Genomic DNA, 9685 nt, shown 5'->3' on the forward strand with positions numbered 1-9685 from the left:
CAACAAGGTAGAGGTGCTCCGGTTGTATCCTTGTGCTTTTCGAAGCCAACTGCAATATTAAACCAAATTTCAATATCATTCATTAGATAATACTCCATCCTACCTTTCCAATATGCGAAGTCATTGCCGTCGAAGTAGGGCGGTCGTGCAGTGTTATATCCCTCTTGAATCGCCATCTGATGTTTCGGTTGAATGTGAGTTGTCCGAAACAAACCTGCTCTGATACCACTTGTTGGGATCGAGACGTTCGCTAGAGGGGGGGTGAATAGCATTTCTCGATCTTTCTCTGTGAGATTGTTAGAGGAAGTAAAATAATAATAATAAAATACAAAAATCAAACGCTAACCCGATTATTTACTTGTATCCACCTCAATGAGGTGACTAGTCCAAGGATCCACACACACTACACGATCATTCCACTATAAAACTTCTCCTTTTCAAAGCGCACTTTGAAGGTGGAGAAACCTTTATAAATCGATCTCTTCCTTGTACAAGATTGGTAGTGAAGTTTAGAGGAAGAGGAATCAGATTTACAATGATTGGAGTTCATGCAGGAATATAGAAGAATGAATCGCTACTTCTCCAATCGCCAAACTGTGTTTTTATAGAATTCTGTACATCAGTCGACTGCTCCAATGGCCAGTCGACTGATGGGCTTCAACGGCTCTTTAATACGCATTTAATTTGCTAGTTGTCACCCAACGGTAGTCTATCAGTCGACTGCTCCAACACCAGTCGATTGGTACCAGTCGACTGCTTACTCGACTGATCTTTCTGTCTACTTCGATGTGCTTCTGATCAATCTCCAGTCGACTAAAAAAAACTTCTCAGTCGACTAGTGATGACTGGTCAGTCGACTGAACAAGCTAAAACTCCCCTTTCAGCTTCTTTTTCAGCCCTTAGCCTTGACGCAAGCCTTCAAACGCCTTCCATAAGCCTCATGCCCTTCCTTGCACTAGCTTGAGACGTTTCCCTCAACTTCATCGTGCTAAGTCTTCCTTTGCCAAGACGCCACGCCTCCGAGACTTCATCCTTGCCAAGAGGCCGCGCCTTCGAGACTTCACCTTTGCCAAGAGGTCGCGCCTTCAGGACTTCACCATTTGCCAAGACTTTCAACCTGGACTTTCCTATGAACTCAATTCACACACGTTAGATCACCAACATTGCCTAACTTAAACTCATTTTATCCAAATATTAAAATCCAATTCACTTGGGGCAAGATTGCACCAACACTCTGAAGGATTTAAAATGAGTTTGAGAATTATATTCTCATATTGAGTGAAATAAAGTCTTGTTGGACTGGACAAAGGATAAAATAATAGAATAGTCTTATGAAGAAAAAATGAATGAAATTGATTTCGTTCAAAGCGGAGGTAGTTTGGTTATTGAATCAAACGATTTGGTTTTGAACCAACTTGATTTGGTTAATGATGGAAGAGATTTTAGCTAAACGGAAGAGATGAGGAGCTTCATGTTGTAAAGATGAAATAAATAAACTTGATTTGGGTGAAATTAGAGGTTGTTTGGTTAGTGAACTAAGTGATTTAGTTTTGAACCAGATTTGCTATAGTAAATCCTAAATTAGCCCGGGCTAGTTTGGTTCTTTTTGGTTTTATTAGGCTCAATATTTCTCTGATTTTCTTCTCCGATTTGCTACAGTCGCGACATCCCAACTCACAAAACTGTTGATGCACACCCAGCTCGCGGAACCGCGCCTGGTTCGACCTCCTTTCTTGAGTTCACCGGTAGTAATCTCGAGAGGCACTGGTATAAAGGAGGTCAAAATCCTAAGTGTGATGTGTGGAGATGAGATGAAGAACCCCTAGCCGCCTTCGTGTGGGAGATCGTCGGAATCAATCACCACCTTTGCATGGGAGATCGCCAGAATTGATCGCCGCAGCCGTCGCGCATTCCCTTTCTTCTCCTGAGCACGAGCATCGCCGGTCGAGGCTTCCCTTCCTCTCTTCATGTTCTACCACCACCGCTACCTGGTTTTGGTTGTTGCAACCATCGGAACACTGTGGGAACGCCTTCGAATTTTGTTGTTGTCGCGTGCCTCTTCACCGGAGCACAAGGAGTTGTTGTCGCTGCATGATCTTCTTCTTCTTCATGATTGTGGCTGCCATTTTGGGTTCTCCTTGGAGCAAGAATGCCCTCCACCTCTGGAGCTACTGTTGGCTGAAGTTTGCTTTTCAGCCATCGGTGCTCTTATGAAGGGCTACCGTCGGCCAGTGAAGTATTCATCGAGGATAACCATTGTCGGAGAAGAAACACCATTGATAACCTTTGTGAAGAGTTGTCCAATCATTTTCAATCATCTCCAGTCATCTGTTGACCATCAATCATTTTCACAGAAGCTTATGAAGCTTCCGGAGAACGTTCCATCAATGTTGAAAAGGTTTTGACTATTTACCCTAAATCGGTAGTCAAAGGTTAACCATCGATAACTACATTGGGAATATGATTGTCGGTGATAGTTAGAAAAATCTCAAAAAATGATCGCGATAAACGTTGTTATATGTTTTTCAGAATAAGATTTTCTCTCGAATCGATTGTTATCGATCATCGGCTAGTACCAAAGATGATGATGCGACTCATGGCTTCAAAAGTCATCCAGACGAGAGCTTTGCGTGGATTACTAGTAGAGGCAGAACTTCAACAAGGATCGCACGATGGATGCCAACTTCATTCAACATCGTCAATAAGGTACGCATAGAATATTTGTTATTCTGTAAAATGTTAATTTTCAGTCATTCCTTATACCTATTATTTCCTATATTTACATGCCTGTGTTGTAATAATTTCTTGTTAATTATTATTCTATTTCCGCTGTGCACATTTACAAAACGTGTAAATACATGCATTGCACTAGGACGATCCCAACACTCTTGATGTCGATGAAGGTAGTAGTAGACCAAATCCAAAGGCAGTTTATACATTGAATAGGCATTAGAGATGTGTTGCTTGTGAATAGGTGAAATCTTTAAAATATTCAGATGGTTATGTCTCTAATCTTGGGAGATGTATCGATTTGAAGGAATGCAAATTGATTGGTTTAAAAAGTCATGATTATCATATATTCATGGAAAGGCTCATTCTTATCACTTATAAGTAGCTCTTACCAAATTTTATATGGGTGTCATTACGAAGTTAAGCATTTTTTTTCATGATATTTGCTTAACAGTTTTGAGACACTCACACATGGAGACATTAGAGAGAGAAATTATAATAATTTTATGTAATTTAGAAAGGATCTTTTCACCCTTATTTTTTGATTTGATGGAACATTTTTTGGTTCACTTGCCATATGAGACCAATGTTGGAGGTCCTGTCCATTTTCGATGGATAAATCCATTTGAAAGGTAAAATCATATTTCTTATGTGCTTCATTATTAATGCATAAAAATAAAATTATTTAATATCATATTTCTCATACTATTTATTTTATTATAATTAGATTCCTATATCATTTGAAGAAAAAAGTAAAAAATAAGGCACATGTTAAAGCCTTTATTATTAATGCATATATTGTGGAGGAAGTAACAACTTTACATCATATTATTTTGAGCCTCACGTTTAGAATAAAAAATAGAGAGCAGGAAGAAATGATGAGGGTTATATTGATCCCAATTTGAACTCATTTTGAATTTTTAATTACCTTAGTCGACCAAGTGGACCATGTAAATAAAGATACTTAACTTGTCAAGAATGGTGGACAGCCCATACATATATTTTACTAAATTGTTCAGAAGTTATATCATATTTTGAGTAAATATATATTTTCTAATTTTTGTATTTCTTATATCATAAATTATTTATGTTATAATTTATTATTTTTATAGGATTTTCTAAAATTTAAATTTTGGAATGTCGACACAAGAGTTTAATCGCTTCTCCAATGAAGAATTTGCACTATGGTTCAAATCATATGTAAGTAGACAATTTAAATTTAGTTTACATAAATTTTGATTTTTAAGAAATATTTTGGGATTTGACTTTAGGTTCATGATAGTCAAGCTCACATTCAGTAAGAATTGTTATTCCATCTTTCATGGGGTCCAAAAGCAATGGTAGTAACTTAGCCAGTATATTTCATAAATGGATATAATTTTCATACTCAAGAATATGGAATGGGGAAGGCAACAATAAATAGTTGGGTTTGTGTTCAATCATCTAATAATGAAGCTGCAAGTAATGATTTTTATGGTTTATTGGATGAAATTATCAAGGTAGAATACCCTGGCCTAGAAATATGAGTTATTTTATTTGTGTCGCTGGGTTGATCCTGTCAGAGGAATAAAGGTGCATCCACGATATAATTTAGTTGAAATAAATCATAAGAGATTGTATAAGAGATATGAACCATTTGTGTTAGCACAACAAGATACTTTATGCTTCATATCCTAGTTTGAAACGTGACAAAAATGATTGGTGGTTGTTTGTAAAATGAAAGCACGAAAAAAAATTGAAGAATGCTGGGAGGATATTGCATATCAACAAGACGATGTTGTGAACATATTTCAAATTAAGGAATATAATATTTCAATGTTACGAGATTTCAACAGAGTAGTGATAAACATGGATACAAGTGAAATTCATGAACATGATTACAATGACAATGACGATGATGATTTTGATTTTTCATGATGCGTAAGTTAGGTTATCTTAAAATAAAAATATTAATAATTCATTTTTATATATGGCAATGTAATGTTTACTTTATGTGTAAATTTTGTTTTGATCTATAAATTTAGTTTTAATCTTCAAATTTAGAAATTTAGTTTTAATATGTAAATTTATAAAACTCTTAGTTTAATTAGTTGTTTATATAATTACTGTCTTAAAGTCATATATTTTAATTGCACTATCTTTTTTCTATAAATCATTAGAGGTGACATATTGGTGTGTTGATTCGTGCACTCTTTCAAAAAATATTACATATGGTAAGTTTTTACATATTCTTCATTATGCATTAAATTTTTATTTATTTTATCCTAATATTTTTTTAACAGTCTCGACGTGGTCATCAACGGAGTAGTCATGGGCATTCTATGCCTATGCCCCCCTCCTTCAGTTATAGGACCTTCTCATGTACCAGCAGTAGGATCATTCCCAATACCCATAGAAGTTCCATTAGCCACACAATCAGCTACCAAGATGACTAATAGTCAAGAGTTTATATCCCTTATCAGAGATTCATAAGTACTTTAAAATAATTAATTTTATCAACTATCATAATTATTGAACATTATTTATTACATACTTTATTATAGATTTATCAATTCTATATGTGTTATTCACGATATTAATAGAATTGTAAATAACCATTGGCTAGGAAATTTAATGACTTATACAAGCACTCCTAATCCCACAAAAGGACTGTGATGGAATGAGTTTAAGGTAACCAATCCCCTTTAGTTTATATATGAAATTAATGTTGAATATATAATCAATTATTTATTTCTCATTCTAGTGGATGTTCACTTGGGACCCTAATGAAGAATTGGAAATAAGAGAATTTTTAAGAAAAAAATATGATGATCACATCCAACATGTACTTAATCATGTAAAGATGAGGGGAAAAAAGCCACCCTGCATCACTGAGAAAAATTAGGTTAGGATCTCCAATTTTTGAGAAACTGAGGAGAGCAAAAAGAGGAGTCAATAGAATAAACTCAATCAAGCTTATAATTCTAGAGACTTATCTGCGACATGTGTGGGTGGCTCAATTAATATCGATGAGCATACATGCAGATTGATATTTTTTTCAAATACTTAAATTTTAATCTATTTTAAATTATTTTATTATTTCTAACCATGATTTTTTAGGCCAAGGAAATGGAAGTGGGAGCCATTATTCATAGACACTTTCACTCGCACATTAAAAAAAAAGATAAGACTTAGAGTAGGGACAGAGCTAAAGCAATTAAGATTTAGATTACAATATAACTTATATTCTATTAGTAGATGTTATTAGTTGTGTATCTGCTCTATCTTTATATTAAATGTGTTTTAATAGATATAATCAATATTATATGTGTTTCTAAAATATTATTATTTTAATTTTTCTCATGATAATATAGGATAAATATGATGAGCTAGAGCTAGCACAGTGAAATTTAGGTGCTAGTGATGATAATGATGGATCTAAGTCCTATGTTTGGAATGATCTGAGTATTATGGCTGGAGGCGAGTGGGGGATGTAAAGGGGGAAGGATATTGGGTATAAGTTCTTTGAGCAGAACCCATAGAGTTGCTGGTACATCATCTACCACTTCTCCAACCGTAATGACACAAATACATAATTTGACTAAAGAGGTTAGTCATTTGAAGGGCATAAAATGGAAAGGGATCAGGAAATGAGGCAAAGGGATTAAGAAATTAGAAAGTTATCCTAGTAACAAAACCTGATCATACAACATCTTTAGTTATGTTCCACTCTAAGTCAGATTTCTCCCGCTTCTTGTGATGATGGTGACGACAATGATAATGATGATGATGGTGGTTCTTCATGAAGATACCGCTCCCCCACCGATCGTGAATACATATCCACTAGTGGATTTGGAATCTTTTGTATCTGATATCCAATTAGCATCACAATATCCCTCTAAGACAGCAGGATATCTTCCGTAATGTAATCCGTAGTTCATAGTATATTTCAAATATCTAAGAACTCACATCAATGCTTTCCAATGGGTGTCATTTGGATTACTCGTAAAATGACTCAGCTTGTTGACCGCACAGGCAATATCCGGACGTGTGCAGTTTGTGAGATACATCAAACTGCCTATTATCCGAGAATATTCCAATTGCGATATGGGCTCACCATGGTTTTTCGCTAAGTGTTGACTTAGATCCATAGGTGTTTTCACTGTAGAGAGATCGTACGCATTGAACCTTTTCAATACCGACTCTACATAATGGGATTGTGTCAGAACTATCCCATCAGATGTCCTGAGAATTTTAATTCCCAATATAACATCTGCTCGACCCATATCTTTCATATCAAAATTTTTGGTCAACATTTTCTTTGTAGTCATGATTATCATGATTACTACCCATTATTAGCATGTCGTCTACGTATAGACAGACGATTACATATCCTTCAGGTGTGTTTTTGACATAAATGCATTTGTCACATTCATTTATTTTGAATTCGTTTGACAGCATTACTTTGTCAAATTTTTTGTGCCATTGTTTAGGCGCTTGCTTAAGTCCGTACAACGACTTAACAAGTCGACACACCTTTTTCTCTTTTCCTGGAGCCACGAACCCCTCGGGTTGCTCCATATAAATTTCTTCTTCCAACTCACCATTTAAGAACGCAGTCTTAACATCCATTTGATGTATTTCAAGGTCATACAGTGCTGCGATGGCTATCAGCACTCGTATGGACGTAATCCTTGTCACCGGTGAGTAGGTATCGAAGTAATCAAGACCTTCCTCTTGCTTGTACCCCTTGGCTACAAGTCTGGCCTTATACTTGTCAATCGATCCATCAGCTTTATACTTGCGTTTTAGTATCCACTTACAACCTAATGGTTTATTACCAGAAGGAAGGTCCACTAATTCCCAAGTATGATTATTCATGATGGACTCGATTTCACTATTGACAGCTTCTTTCCACATTGGAGCATCGGGACTAGAGAGAGCTTCACTTAATGTTCTTGGGTCCATTTCTGACATGAAAGTCATGAAATCTGGCCCGAACGATTTCTCAACTCTAGCCCGTTTGCTACGACGTGGCTCTTCGCTTTGATCGTCAATAGTCCTTTTATAACAACTAAGTTCAGTAACGTCATTTCCGTTCGAACTTCCGTTGTTATCACTTTGAACGTTTCCCTTCTTATTTGGGAATACGTTTTCAAAGAATATCGCATTCCGAGATTCTATGGTTGTTCCCACATGAATATCAGGAATGTCTGACTTGTGAACTATGAAACGATATGCACTACTATTATGGGCATATCCGACAAATACCGCATCGAACGTTTTAGGTCCGATCTTTACTTGCTTTGGTTTAGGTACTTCGACCTTTGCCAAGCACCCCCACACTTTCAGGTATTTGTATGATGGCTCGCGGCCTTTCCATAGTTCGTATGGAGTTTTATCACTTTTCTTGTGAGGGATTTTATTGAGAATGTGATTTGCCGATAATATAGCTTCCCCCCACAAGTTCTGGGGTAAGCCTGAATTTATCAACAAGGCATTCATCATCTCCTTTAGTGTCCGATTTTTACGTTCGGCAACACCATTCGATTGAGGTGAGTAAGGCGCCGTTGTTTGATGGATAATGCCAGATTCTGAACAAAATTCATCAAACGGTGCACCATATTCTCCACCTCTATCGCTACGAATTATTTTAATTCGTTTGTCAAGTTGATTCTCAACTTCTGTTTTATAGGTTCTGAACGCCTCTAAGGCTTCGTCTTTACTTCTTAAAAGAAAGACATAACAGAACCTCGTGCAGTCATCGATAAAAGTAATGAAATACTTTTTACCTCCTCTAGTTTGCACGAATTTCAAGTCACATAGATCACTATGTATTAACTCTAGAGGAGTCGTTGACCTTTCCACCGAATGAAAAGGTAGTTTCGTCATTTTAGCTTCCACACACACTTCACATTTGTGTGTTTTGTCAACATTGACGTTCGGTAATAAATTTAGTTTGACGAGACGTTTCAGAGTATTATTATGCACATGTCCGAGTCGATCATGCCACAAATTGAAACACTCAACAACATAGCTGGAAGCTTTTATTTTATTACCATCAAAATTTCGGAGTACAGTCATTACAACCATTTTGAATAGACTTTGTTCTAAGTACCCCTTTCCTACGAAGACACCATTCTTCGTAAGGACAAAGTTGTTGGACTGGAACACTAGTCTAAAACCGGCCTTAACAAGTGCCGATCCAGAAACTAGGTTCTTCCTGATGTCGGGAACATGGAGCACATCAATGAGAGTTAGCTCCTTTCCAGACGTCATCTTCAGAACAACCTTTCCGAGTCCAACAATCGGAGATGTCGTGGAATTGCCCATATAGAGCTTTCTTCCACTTATTGGAGTATACTTGGAGAACATCGCCCTATCTGAACAGATATGACGAGTTGCTCCAGTATCGATCCACCACTGCTTCGGGTTATCCTCCACTGTATTGGATTCAAACACGACCGCAGTGAGATCCAGGTCCTCAAGAGAGGTTGCGACGTGGTTCGCAGCATCCTTTGGCCCCTTGGTTGGCTTCTTCGGGCGTCTGCAGTCCTTGGACATGTGTCCTGACTTTCCGCAGTTGTAGCACGAGCCCTTGAACTTCTTGGCTTGAGCCTTCTTCTTGAACTGCTTCGGCTTCTTGGCGTTCGGCTCAACCAGGTTGGACATCTCGTCGACAGTCCGCTTTGTTCCTCTAGAGTCGGATAACTTTCGATTATCCTCCTCTATTCGTAGCCTCAGGATCAGGTCTTCCAGCCCCATCTCCTTTTGCTTGTGCTTGAGGTAATTCTTGAAATCCTTCCATGACGGAGGGAGTTTCTCGATTACCGTGGCTACTGCGAATGACTCGTTCAGCTTCATGCCTTCGGCGTCCAGATCATGCAGTATTAATTGCATATCTTGGACTTGAGATGTCACGCTCTTGGAATCCACCATCTTGAAATCCAGAAATCGGCCGACGATGAATTTCTTC

The 9685-nt window shown here is 37.3% G+C and overlaps 1 pseudogene; it reads left to right on the top strand.

Annotated features, from left to right (window-relative positions):
* The first annotated feature begins 1967 nt into the window (after positions 1–1967).
* On the top strand, positions 1968–4074 carry LOC141835646 (uncharacterized; annotated as a pseudogene).
* Positions 4075–9685: the final 5611 nt, after the last annotated feature.

The sequence above is a fragment of the Curcuma longa genome, chromosome 10 (assembly GCF_044706935.1).
Source record: "Curcuma longa cultivar G26 ecotype Majalengka, Jawa Barat chromosome 10, ITB_CL_G26_1.1, whole genome shotgun sequence".
Lineage (NCBI taxonomy): Eukaryota > Viridiplantae > Streptophyta > Magnoliopsida > Zingiberales > Zingiberaceae > Curcuma > Curcuma longa.